Genomic DNA, 13,358 nt, shown 5'->3' with positions numbered 1-13,358 from the left:
CAGCTTTGAGACTTTGATGTAGGAGCAAGACTCCAGTGTACTCAATATGAATATGAAGCCAGTAGACAATCTAATACACACTCACATAAAGAAAAATACTCAATTCAAGGTGGGGGTCCAGGATAATGAGGGCATGGGGAGGGAGATGGCTGTGTTCCCATTTAATGAGCACCGTGTTAGAGTGTACCGCACACCTCTTGGAGTGCCATATAATTATAAAAGGCACTCTACCTAACAAAGGCAAACATTGTAATCCAATTCTTTGTGCCCTCAAATTAACATGGAGCAATTTTTTAAAAAGTTACAAAAAGGTCTGTACAGAATCTAGAGGTAGATTTGAAGTAGAGAAAACACTAGTAATCTAACTGAAGCACTCTATTTTTTTGAGACAGAGCCTCAAGCTGTCACCTTGAGTAGAGTACTGTGGCATCACAGCTCACAGCAACCTCCAATTCCTGGGCTCAAGCGATTCTCCTGCCTCAGCCTCCCAAGTAGCTGGGACTACAGGCGCCTGCCACAATGCCTGGCTATTTTTTGATTGCAGCCGTCATTGTTGTTTGGCAGGCCCTGGGCTGGATTCGAACCCACCAGCTCAGGTGTATATGGCTGGCACTTAGCCACTTGAGCCACAGGTGCTGAGCCTGAAGCACTCTATTTGAATTCAAGTATTGCTACTTAAACATTCTTACAGGCTCTTATCCTTTCTGATTCTAAAAATTCTTCATATAAGATACTGATCCCAAAGTTAAATCTGGGCAATATCCATATTTAACCCTTAGCATTTCAAAGTGCTGGAACACTCAGTGAATGCGGCTTTACACATATTGCTGTCCCAAAATTAAAACGACAGTGTCTGGGCAGGAAGTTCTTGCTGGTTTTGACGTGTTGGTGCTGCCAGATTTGTGTAGTGTGCAGATGCTAATCTGTCAAATAGGCTGGCACAAGATGAGAAGACATAACAGGAGCCGTGTCAAGATCAAGAGCCTGGTGAGATGGGAGATGGTCGGGCTGCAGTAAATCCTCCCATGGGTCCTACCAAGTCCAGTCCATCATCGGGTCTCAGCGGGGGTCGTACTTGGACTAGAACTCGGTCCACTCCCTGGAACGCATGCGTTGTAGTGCTCAAAGGACCTCAGAATCTGTTTTCCATGACTCCACCTGAGCTCACCTTACTAAGATGGCGCACATTCTGCCCCCGAAATGGGGACATGCTTCAGCTGATGGCATGTGACATGCTCCCTTTTCTGTCCCTCTGTGTTTTAGTCTTTTCCTGAATAGTTTTTCCTGGGATATTAGAAGGTATCAGCTTATTTTATAAACATTTTGTAAAATCTTATTTGAGCCAACTAAGAGAGGATATTAGAAAAGCTCCAAGAAGTTTAGGAAAGTTCATACAATCTTGAGAGTAACCAACAGGGTTATCACCTCCCCTTCTTATCCATGTTCCAGGAAGGTGAATCACATGGACTTGTTCTCTGCATTATGGTTAAAAAGAAAACTAGAAATAGAAAAGTAGAAAAATGCCTTTCACAGATTTTTCTTTTTCTTAATTAGGAATAGGAGAGTCTTATATTTCATTCAGGGTGCTGACATTTAAAACATAGTTTTTCAGTGGTTTGAAAAGTAATTCACCTAAGAAGTGACAAGGAGAGTGATGCAACATGTAGACACTGTTGCCAAAAGTTGTAAAACATTGACAGAACTACCAGTGTTACCACGGCACACAGTGCCTCTGAATCACAGGAGTGACATTTAGATGAAAGCAAATTGCTTTTACATAGGCACACTTCTAACTGTGCAGTGTAGCCAGAAATAGTGCCCAATGGAAGTGGGCCAGAGAGAAAGCACCCTTAAGGATTTCATTTTATTGAAAAAAAAATATTCATTTTTAGGTAACTTTTTAGAGAAGTAAAGAAAATACAGGAAAACCTTAGGGAAAATCTGAGCTTCAGTTTTTGTTATCAGAATATTAAACATTTATTGTGTTTCTGGGGACACAACTGAGCTTCTCTAGACCAAGTAGGAAAGGAGGGCTCCAAGTTTAGAAGACAGAGAAAAGTGAGAGGAATGACTTGGGGATGTGAGCCCACAGAGATAGCAGGTGGGGACACAGGGTGCATGAGGTCACCAAGGATGTGTTGGGATGTAGAGAAGAAAGGCCCAAAGTCAAAACTTTGGAAACTCCCCTGTGCTGGGCCGACAGTGGTTCTCAGATACCTGTCCACATCCTCGTTCCCAGAATCCTGTGACTGTTAGCTGACTTGGAAAAGGGGCCTTTGTGTGTGTGATTCACCTTAAGGGCCTTATGATGGGAAGATTATCCTCCATTATCCAGGTGGTCCCTGAATGTCATCACAAGTGTCCTTATAAGAGAGAGGCAGAGGAAGATGAGATACAGAGAAGGTAATGTGATCATAGAGATGGAGACTGAAGTGATGTGGTCACAGGCAAGAAATGCTGCGGGATGCTCACACCCACGAGGACCTGAAGGAGGCAGGGCGCAGATTCTCCCCCAAAGCTAGAGGGAGCATGGCCCTGCCATCTCTGATCTCAGCTGTCTGGCCTCCAGAACTGTGCAACGATACATTCCTGTTGTTTAAGTCAGGATCGTTGTTACAGCAGGCTTCGGAAACTAACAGCCCTTCCTCTGAGAACAGGAAAAGGAAGAGAGTTTAGGAAGGTAAGAGGGGTGTCAAGAAGCTTACATGCCAGGGAAACCAAAGCAAGAGCTGAAAACCCAAATAAACAGGGACGATGGCATTAAATGCCAGGGAAAGGATGAAGGTTGAGGGGAAAAATCATTGACATGACGGAAGGTAATGTTGGCGGCCAACTTGTTCTGAGCACCTGCTGTGTGCCAGACACTGCCATGAACAGTGGAAGGGATTTTCTGTGGAAGGTATTTTCTAGTTTTCTTTTTCTAGTTTTCTCTTAAACCATAAAGCAGAGAAAAGTCCATGTGATTCACCTTCCTGGAACACGGACAAGAAGGGTAGATGATAACTCTCTTGGTTACTCTCAAGATTAAATCAACTTTCCTAAACTTCCTGGAGCTTTTCTAATAACCTATCTTATTTAGCTCAAATAAGATTTTACAAAATGTTTATAAAATAAGCTAATATTTTCTAAAATTTCAGGGAAAATTAATTCTCACAACTCTATGACATATGAAGTGTTCTCTCCATTTTACAGATGGAAAAACAGAGTCAAAAAATCCTATTAGATAACTTTTTTTTTTATTGTTGGGGATTCATTGAGGGTACAATAAGCCAGGTTACACTGATTGCAATTTTTTTTTTCTTTTTTATTGTTGGGGATTCATTGAGGGTACCATAAGCCAGGTTACACTGATTGCAATTGTTAGGTAAAGTCCCTCTTGCAATCATGTCTTGCCCCCATAAAGTGTGACACACACCAAGGCCCCACCCTCCTCCCTCCATCCCTCTTTCTGCTTTTCCTCCCCCCCCATAACCTTAATTATCATTAATTGTCCTCATATCAAAATTGAGTACATAGGATTCATGCTTCTCCATTCTTGTGATGCTTTACTAAGAATAATGTCTTCCACTTCCATCCAGGTTAATATGAAGGATGTGAAGTCTCCATTTTTTTTAATAGCTGAATAGTATTCCATGGTGTACATATACCACAGCTTGTTAATCCATTCCTGGGTTGCTGGGCATTTAGGCTGTTTCCACATTTTGGTGATTGTAAATTGAGCTGCAATAAACAGTCTAGTACAAGTGTCCTTATAATAAAAGGATTTTTTTCCTTCTGGGTAGATGCCCAGTAATGGGATTGCAGGATCAAATGGGAGGTCTAGCTTGAGTGCTTTGAGGTTTCTCCATACTTCCCTCCAGAAAGGTTGTACTAGTTTGCAATCCCACCAACAGTGAAAAAGTGTTCCCTTCTCTCCACATCCACGCCAGCATCTGCAGTTTTGAGATTTTGTGATGTGGGCCATTCTCACTGGGGTTAGATGATATCTCAGGGTTGTTTTGATTTGCATTTCTCTAATATATAGAGATGATGAACATTTTTTCATGTGTTTGTTAGCCATTCGTCTGTCATCTTTAGAGAAGGTTCTATTCATGTCTCTTGCCCATTGATATATGGGATTGTTGGCTTTTTTCATGTGGATTAATTTGAGTTCTCTATAGATCCTAGTTATCAAGCTTTTGTCTGAAAATATGCAAATATCCTTCCCCATTGTGTAGGTTGTCTCTTTGCTTTGGTTATTGTCTCCTTAGCTGTACAGAAGCTTTTCAGTTTAATGAAGTCCCATTTGTTTATTTTTGTTGTTGTTGCAATTGCCATGGCAGTCTTCTTCATGAAGTCTTTCCCCAGGCCAACAACTTCCAGTATTTTTCCTATGCTTTCTTGGAGGATTTTTATTGTTTCATAACTTAAATTTAAGTCCTTTATCCATCTTGAATCAATTTTTGTGAGTGGGGAAAGGTGTGGGTCCAGTTTCAGTCTTTTACATGTAGACATCCAGTTCTCCCAACACCATTTTTTGAATAGGGAGACTTTCCCCCAAGGTATGTTCTTGTTTGGTTTATCAAAGATTAGGTGGTTGTAAGATGTTAGTTTCATTTCTTGGTTTTCAATTCGATTCCAAGTGTCTATGTCTCTGTTTTTGTGCCAGTACCATGGTGTCTTGAGCACTATGGCTTTGTAGTACAGACTAAAATCTGGTATGCTGATGCCCCCAGCTTTATTTTTATTAATAAGAACTGCCTTAGCTATACGGGGTTTTTTCCGGTTCCATACAAAACGCAGAATCATTTTCTCCAAATCTTGAAAGTACGATGTAGGTACTTTGATAGGAATGGCATTGAAGTATACACATTTTAACAATCTTGATTCTTCCAATCCATGAGCATGGTATGTTCTTCCATTTGTTAATATCCTCTGCTATTTCCTGTCTGAGGATTTCATAATTTTCTTTATAGAGGTCCTTCACCTCCTTCATTAGGTATATTCCTAGGTATTTCATTTTCTTTGAAACTATGGTGAAGGGAGTTGTGTCCTTAATTAGCTTCTCATCTTGACTGTTATTGGTGTACACAAAGGCTACTGACTTGTGGACATTGATTTTCTATCCTGAAACATTACTGTATTTTTTGATGACTTCTAGGAGTCTTGTGGTTGAGCCTTTGGGGTTCTCTAAGTATAAGATCAAGTCGTCAGCAAAGAGGGAGAGTTTGACTCCCTCTGCTCCCATTTGGATTCCCTTTATTTCCTTGTCTTGCCTAATTGTATTGGCTAGAACTTCCAGCACTATGTTAAATAGTAAAGGTGACAGAGGACAACCTTGTCTGGTTCCAGTTCTAAGAGGAAAAGCTTTCAATTTTACTCCAGTCAATAAAATATTAGCTGTGGGTTTGTCATAGATAGCTTCAATCAGTTTTAGAAATGTGCCACCTATGTCTATACTCTTCAGTGTTCTAATTAGAAAAGGATGCTGGATTTTATCAAATGCTTTTTCTGCATCTATTGAGAGGATCATGTGATCTTTATTTTTGCCTCTGTTAATATGGTGGATAACGTTTATGAACACGCATATGTTAAACCAGCCTTGCATCCCCGGGATGAAGCCTACTTGATCATGATGAATGACTTTTTTGATGATAAGCTGTAATCTATTGGCTAGGATTTTGTTGAGAATTTTTGCATCTATATTCATGAGTGAGATTGGTCTGAAATTCTCCTTTTTGTTTGGGTCTTTTCCTGGTTTTGGTATCAGGGTGATGTTTGCATCATAGAATGTGTTGGGGAGGATTCCTTCTTCCTCAATTTTTTGGAATAATTTCTGCAGTACAGGAATAAGCTCTTCCTTGAAGGTTTGATAGAATTCTGGGGTGAAGCCATCTGGACCAGGGCATTTTTTGGTTGGAAGATTTTTTATTGTTTCTTTGATCTCAGTGCTTGAAATTGGTCTGTTCAGGAGCTCTATTTCTTTTTGGCTAAGTCTAGGGAGAGGGTGTGATTCCAAATATTGATCCATTTCCTTCACATTGTCAAATTTCTGGGCATAGAGTTTCTGGTAGTATTCAGAGATGATCTCTTGTATCTCTGTGGGATCAGTTGTTATTAGCCCTTTATAATTTCTGACTGAGGTTACTAGAGATTTTACTTTTCTATTCCTCGTTAGTCTGGCCAATGGTTTATCTATTTTATTTATTTTTTTCAAAAAACCAACTCCTTGTTTCATTAATTTTCTGAATGATTCTTTTGTTTTCAATTTCATTGATCTCTGATTTGATTTTGGATATTTCTTTTCTTCTACTGAGTTTAGGCTTAGATTGTTCTTCTTTTTCCAATTCCATAAGATGGCTTGTGAGATTGTTGATGCGCTCTCTTTCTGTTTTTCGAATGTAGACATCTAAAGCGATGAATTTTCCTCTCAAAACTGCTTTTTCAGTGTCCCACAGGTTTTAGTAGCTTGTGTCTTCATTGTTGTTATGCTCAAGGAAGTTAATGATTTCCTGTTTCATTTCTTCCTGCACCCATCTGTTATTCAACAGAAGATTGTTTAATTTCCATGCCTTTGTGTGGGGTTGAGCATTTTTGTTAGAGTTGAGTTCCACCTTTAGTGCCTTATGGTCTGAGAAGATACAAGGTAAATTTTCAATTCTTTTGATTCTGTTGATATTTGTTTTGTGTCCCAGGATATGATCAGTTTTGGAGAATGTTCCATGGGGCGATGAGAAGCATGTATATTCTTTATCTTTGGGGTGGAGTGTTCTATATGCGTCTATGAAGCACAGTTGTTCTAGGGTCTCATTTAAATCTCTTATATCTTTGTTTAATTTCTGTTTAGAGGATCTGTCCATCTCTGTTATTATGGTATTATCCTGTTCCCCTGTTATTATGGTATTATCAGATATTGTATTGCTCAGACTGAGTAAGGTCTGTTTCAAGAATCTGGGAGCATTTAAATTGGGTGCATAAATATTTAGAATTGAAACATCTTCTTCTTGTATTTTTCCCTTGACCAATATAAAGTGACCATCTTTGTCTTTTTTGACTTTAGTTGCTTTAAATCCACATGTATCTGAAAATAAGATTGCAACTCCTCTTTTCTTCTGAATGCCATTTGCCAGAAAAATTGTCTTCCAACCCTTGACTTGAAGCTTTAATTTGTCTTTTGAAGCCAGGTGTGTTTCTTGCAGACAGCAAATGGATGGCTTGTGTTTTTTAATCCAGTCAGCCAATCTATGTCTCTTCAGTGGGGAATTCAAGCCATTAACATTTATGGAGATAATTGATAAGTGTGGTAGTATTCTATTCGTCTTATTTTGTGAGAGTCCATTGCTTAGTTTTATCCTTTGCATCAGTGTGGAGGTTAGGTTCTGTCCTTTAATTTCTGAGTTCTTACTTTGCTGCTGATCCATTGTGGTGGTCAGTGTGCAGAACAGGTTGAAGTATTTCCTGTAGAGCTGGTCTTGTTTTGGCAAATTTCCTCAATGTTTGTATATCCGTAAATTATTTGATTTCTCCATCAATTTTGAAGCTTAGCTTAGCAGGGTACAGAATTCTGGGCTGAAAATTGTTCTGTTTAAGTAGATTAAAGGTAGATGACCATTGTCTTCTTGCTTGGAAAGTTTCATTAGAGAAGTCTGCGGTCACTCTGATGGATTTGCCCCTGTAGGTCAACTGGCGCTTACTCCTGGCAGCTTGCAGAATCTTTTCTTTTGTCTTGACTTTGGACAGGTTCATCACAATGTGTCTTGGAGAAGCTCGGTTAGAGTTGAGGCGACCTGGGGTACGATATCCCTCTGAAAGCAGTGTCAGAATCTTTGGTGATATTTGGGAAATTTTCTTTTATAATATTCTCTAGTATGGTTTCCATTCCTCTGGGGCATTCTTCTTCCCCTTCTGGGATTCCTATAACTCGTATGTTGGAACGCTTCATAAAGTCCCATAATTCTGACAGTGAACGTTTTGCTTTCTCTCTCTTCTTTTCTGCCTCTTTTACTATCTGAGTTATCTCAAGAACTTTGTCTTCTACCTCTGAAATTCTTTCTTCTGCATGGTCTAACCTGTTGCTGATAACTTTCCATTGCATCTTTAAGTTCCCTAATTGACTGTTTCAGTTCCTTCAGCTCTGCTATATCCTTTTTATATTGTTCATATCGTTCATCTCTTACTTGATTCTGTTTTTGGATTTCCTTTTGGTTATTTTCCACTTTATTAGCAGTTTCCTTCATTGTTTCCATCATTTCTTTCATTGTTTTCATCATGTGTATTCTAAATTCCCTTTCTGTCATTCCTAACATTTCTTTATAGGTGGAATCCTCTGCAGTAGCTACCTCATGGTCCCTTGGTGGGGTTGTTCTGGACTGGTTCTTCATGTTGCCTGGAGTTTTCTACTGATTCTTCCTCATGAGTGATTTCTTTTATCTGTTTCCTTGCCCTAATTTTCCTTTCACTTCTTCTTGCTCTTTAAGTTCTTGTGCCAGTTTTCCACTGTTTTAGTCCTCCTCTTGGGGTCCAGAAGTCTCTTGCTGACTCTGTGTATCCTCACAGGGGTGATGATAGGCAGATCCCACCAGCCAGAGATGCCTGGAGTCCTATCTCCCTGGACTCATGGTGCCCAGATGCAAGGAAGCTGTTACTCGGCTGCCATCTTGCTCTCCTTCTCGCATATTAGTTTAATTTTCTCGCGGGCTCACTGGGGTGAGGGCGTATGTGGCTCGCACTCAGCACCAGTAAGGGTTTCTCTGTGGGAAAGTGGAGAGGAGCTGGTGGAGCAGCTCTGCCTCTGCTTCACTGTCCTATTAGATAACTTCTACTAAATAAAAGTAGGTTAATAAATGTGTAGTCAAGATTTGAGCTTAAAAACTCGGACTCCAGCCTGTATATTTTAACCACTACTTTTACTTCCCTCTCCTCATCCCTAGAAGCATGTGTTTTCCCTGATTCTGACTTTGGGTCTTTATTGAGTACCATAGATGGACAGGATACTTTTGTAAAGATAATTTGGGATGGAAAGGGGGGAAGGTTAGAGTCTTTACATCACCCAGCTCCATCTTCTCAGCTGAGTTGGAGAGGAAGCAAAACTCTAGCAAAGTTCAGGCCTCAGGGAGGCAGGACAGATGTACTGGACGTGATGAAACAAGAAGCACTAAAGTGAGAATCTGTTGCCTAGATCATGTTGGTGTCATTTTTCTGAGTGGCTCTTGGTCCCGTGTGCCATCTATAGCTGAGGTATTTTTGCTCTAAGTAGGTGCAAAGTACAGGGGGAGATATCACTGGGGGGGGGGGCATCATCATCTCACACCTGCCCTATCAAAGTACTTTATTCAGAGCTGAGGAAGCTATCAGAAAAGTACATAATGTGATTCTTGTCCTTAGAGACTCTGGAACTAATTTGAGAAACAGGCTGTCCATATAGTGGCAGGTGAGGGAGAGTTCAAGGGCATTGCATAAAGGGTTGATTGCAAGCTTAGAGCGTGGAGTGGGCCAGAGGAACTAGAAGGGTGTCCAGGAGAAGGTATGGTACTAGCCAGCTCTTACTGATGAGGACTTTGATGGCTGGTTATGAACATTTTTTGCCTGGATGTTATCATAAGCCAAACATGGAGAAAGGGATAAAAAGATAGTTTGAAAAGAGCTGGGTCACTAGAAGTGGGCAAGAAATTTGAACAGAAACTTCTCCGAGGATGACAGACGAATGGCCAACAAACACATGAACAAATGCTCATTGTCTTTAATCACCAGAGAAATGCAAATCAAAACCACTCTAAGATATCACCGAACCCCAGCAAGATTAGAGCACATCAGAAAGTCCCAAAACTCAGATGCTGGCATGGATGTGGAGAGAAGGGGACACTTCTACACTGTTGCTGAGATTGCAAACTAATACAGCCTTTTTAGAGAGAAGTACAGAGAATCTTCAAAGATCTTAAAATAGAGCTTCAATTTGACCCTGCAATCCCATTACTAGAGTTCTACCCAGAAAAACAAAATTTATTGTGGCTCAATTCATAATAGTGATCTAAGTGCCCATCAACTCATGAATGGATCAATAAACTATGGTATATGTAAACCATGGAATATTGTTCTGCCATTAAAAAAGATGGAGACTTTACATCTTTTACATTTACCTGGATGGAGTTGAAATACATTCTTCTTAGGGTATTGCAAGAATGGAAAAACAAATATCCAATGTACTCCATACTAATATGAAGTTAATAGATAATTATATGCTCATAAGAACAATAAAACACTAATGTAGTACAGTTCAGCGGTAGAGGGAAGTAGGACAGGGGAGGGAGGAGGACAGTTTGGAGGAGGGAGGGCATGAGGGGGGATCTCACCTAATGTGCACATCATGAGGGTGTATAACACACCCCCTGGGTGAGGGGCTCTTCTACAAATGGAACTTACTCTAGAGGTGAGAACAATGTAACCTAAAAATTGTACCCTTATATTAATTTGAAAAAATTAAATAAAGCTCCAAAAATGAAATAAAGATATCCAATAAAAAGAAAGAAAAAAATGTGGTTATATTAAAAAAAAAGCTGGGTCAAAGAATTGTCCACATTGTGAACCTTCTAATCCCCACCTTCATAGCTCTCTGTTAAGTCACTATTGAGAACTACTGCAGACCTAAAACTTCATGTATAGATTTGTATTGAATTCATCAGACTATAGGTGTAGTGGGAAAGATCTGGGTTGGAATTCCAGTTAATCACTTGTTTTATGACCTTGGACAAGTAACTTCTTGAGCCTGAGGTTTCCCATTTATACAATACAGATCCTGATTCTGTCTTTTATTATCTTGAACCAGTGCCACAAAGGGGAGTGAACCAGAGTGGAATGGTGGGGATTGAGAAAAATACAGCGTAAGAGAAGAGACGGAAACAAAGGATGGGATTGGGAGGTCTGACTGAGCTGATGGCTGCAGCCAGCACGAAAGCACAAAATCAGCTTTATTTTATAGTATCTGTACAGGGTTGTGGGGAGACAGGAGGTAGCATAGACAACATGGGGAAATAGCATAAACAAAAGACATAGTTTTGGTCTTATAGTACAATAGGAAAATGTAAATAACTTAAACAAAGACAAACCACCTTGTTAATGGTTTCTACTCAACTTTGTTAACATATGACAAGAAGCAAGAAGGGAAAGATTGCGGTGATCCCAGCATGGTTAACAAAATGAAGGAAGAACTATGTGACTTAGTGGTTACTACTTAAATTTGTTAGCATATGACAAGGAGAAAGAAGAGAGAGATCTCAAGGATCTCTGCATAGTTAGCTAGGCAAAGAAAGGGCTATGTGACTTCTGGCAGAGGGAACATGAAGAAAGGAATATGGCTGTTTTGAGAATGGAAGAGAAGCAGTTGGGGGTTCATTCTCTGAATGTTCCCCAGGCTGTGAGGGCCCCGCCAGTCTCACAGCCCACTCTCCACATTTTATGATTGTGATAAGGCATTTATGAGATAATGATTCACATCGAACACAATGCCTGACATTTAATAGATAATCAGTGTCGACAACTTTTTTCTAAAGTAATTAAGAACAAATTGGAAGATGTAATTTATTGGCTAACAGTTCATTTCTAAAGATTCAACTTATGAATCTTCTAAGAATGGTAATGTTTCCAAGCATTTGAAGTATATTTGCTGTCTTGCATAGTAGCTATGATACTTGGACTTAACCCTTGTATAAGCAAAGCTCTCATAGGCTAGGTCATTTATCTGTATCTGAGGATTCTTAATTCCTGGACAACTGGAGAGGATTTGTTCAGGCATTAAGGGTTCCTCCTTAATTTCCATATAACATACCCACTATCCTTATATCCATCTTTTCCTGGTACTGCTCATGAATTATCTTTTATTTTTATCATTTTTCTTATGATCTACATTATTACACTCTTAAAACGTAGAATTCAACAGTTTCAAGTGCCTATCTTAATTATTTCCAGGGTGTAATTTCTATTCTCCTTTATGTCATTGTGTGCTTCCTTGAAGGAAGTTATATAAAAGCTAGAATGCTACGCTGAGTCAGAATCCTCTTCCCTCCAGCCTGGTAATCCTCTGCAGGAGGGACAGGAAAAAATGTTTTTAGGAGAGAAATCTATTTCATATTTGCAGACTGAGACTGCATGGGTCTTCTGATGTTGGCTTACAATATGTCTCTTTCATTCCCTTCACTTGTCACCTACAAATCTGTCTGCATTCTTCTGAAGTTTTGATGGGTCTACAGATGTTCAGTTTGCATCTCTGTGGAAATGTGGAACACACAACAGTGATACACAGTGTGGTAGAGTAGAAAAAGGTGGGTTGATGTTGCCATGCCTGTCCTACCATAGAGAGAGCCTGGGGCAGAGAGGGCTTGCCTGTCCAGAGACCTGGGTGTCAGGCCAGTGCACACATCACCAAGGGAAGCCAGGCAGGCTGGCTCCCAAGGGGCTGCCCAATATGACAGTCCTAACCTGGTGAATTTCTTGAGACTGGGGCTCAGGGTCACAGCACTGTGGACTTAGAAATTGGATCTTGGGGGCAGACTCATACTGAACAATCCACAAGAGAGTAGATGTGTAACAGCCCAGGATGTCCGTCTATTAGCTTACACTGAGAACCCTATCTGCCAGGTAGACAGAAACACTAGTGTGAGCCCTCTCTCCCTGTATTGGCGCCAAATCCTAACCAGTAGTTTGTCTGGTGAGCCTTGTCAGAATGAGGGCGGTTAAATGGGTAGAGAAGAATAAAATCATGCCTTAGAATTGTCTGTGCAATCGGGACTATTGAATTCTTAGGTGGGCGCTGCCCATGTCTGTCTCTGTGACACTGCATGCTGTTTGCTTGTTTGTTTTAATGTTTCCTTGGCTGACCAAACCTCATTCTGCTTTGAGTCATCCTTTCTTATGATTTGTTATAATTTACAAACTGGCCCAGGTAATATCCTTTTTCGTCCACCTGGGGAAATTTAAGGTGACTCTTTATGCCTTTGACACAACCTATGGTTGCTGATTTTGCAGTTTACTTCTGAGCAGTCTTGTTATTTCTGTTTTCTGGGATTGCAGTTGATTTTTTCACTGCAGCCTTCAAGTATTGATAATCCATAAACCAACTGTTACCTCCCCAGATCTCAGTTTCCTCTGCTGTAAAAGGTACCAGAGTTTTGAGCAAAACAATAAGGCAACTGCCAACTTTAAATTTCTACATTCAAGTTTCAACATATTCTCCTCTTACTCAAAAACTCTGTGGTTTGGTGAAGCCGAGCTTTCCCCTATCAGATGATATGACGCCAGACTGAGTTCTGCTGGCTTGTTGGCATTAAATAAGGCTATCACCTTTTCTTGGCTCTTTTTTTAACATTTATTTTGGGTTTTTTATTAAA

General features: G+C 40.1%; 1 protein-coding gene across 4 annotated transcripts in view; it reads left to right on the top strand.

Moving 5' to 3' along the window:
• ANO4 (anoctamin 4) overlaps positions 1 to 13,358 on the top strand; it is a 393,996-nt gene that overhangs the window by 185,700 nt on the left and 194,938 nt on the right. The window lies entirely within an intron of this gene.

This window comes from Nycticebus coucang, chromosome 3, assembly GCF_027406575.1.
Source record: "Nycticebus coucang isolate mNycCou1 chromosome 3, mNycCou1.pri, whole genome shotgun sequence".
NCBI lineage: Eukaryota > Metazoa > Chordata > Mammalia > Primates > Lorisidae > Nycticebus > Nycticebus coucang.
Note: the sequence above shows the minus strand (reverse complement) of the source record. Positions and strands in the feature narration are given on the sequence as shown.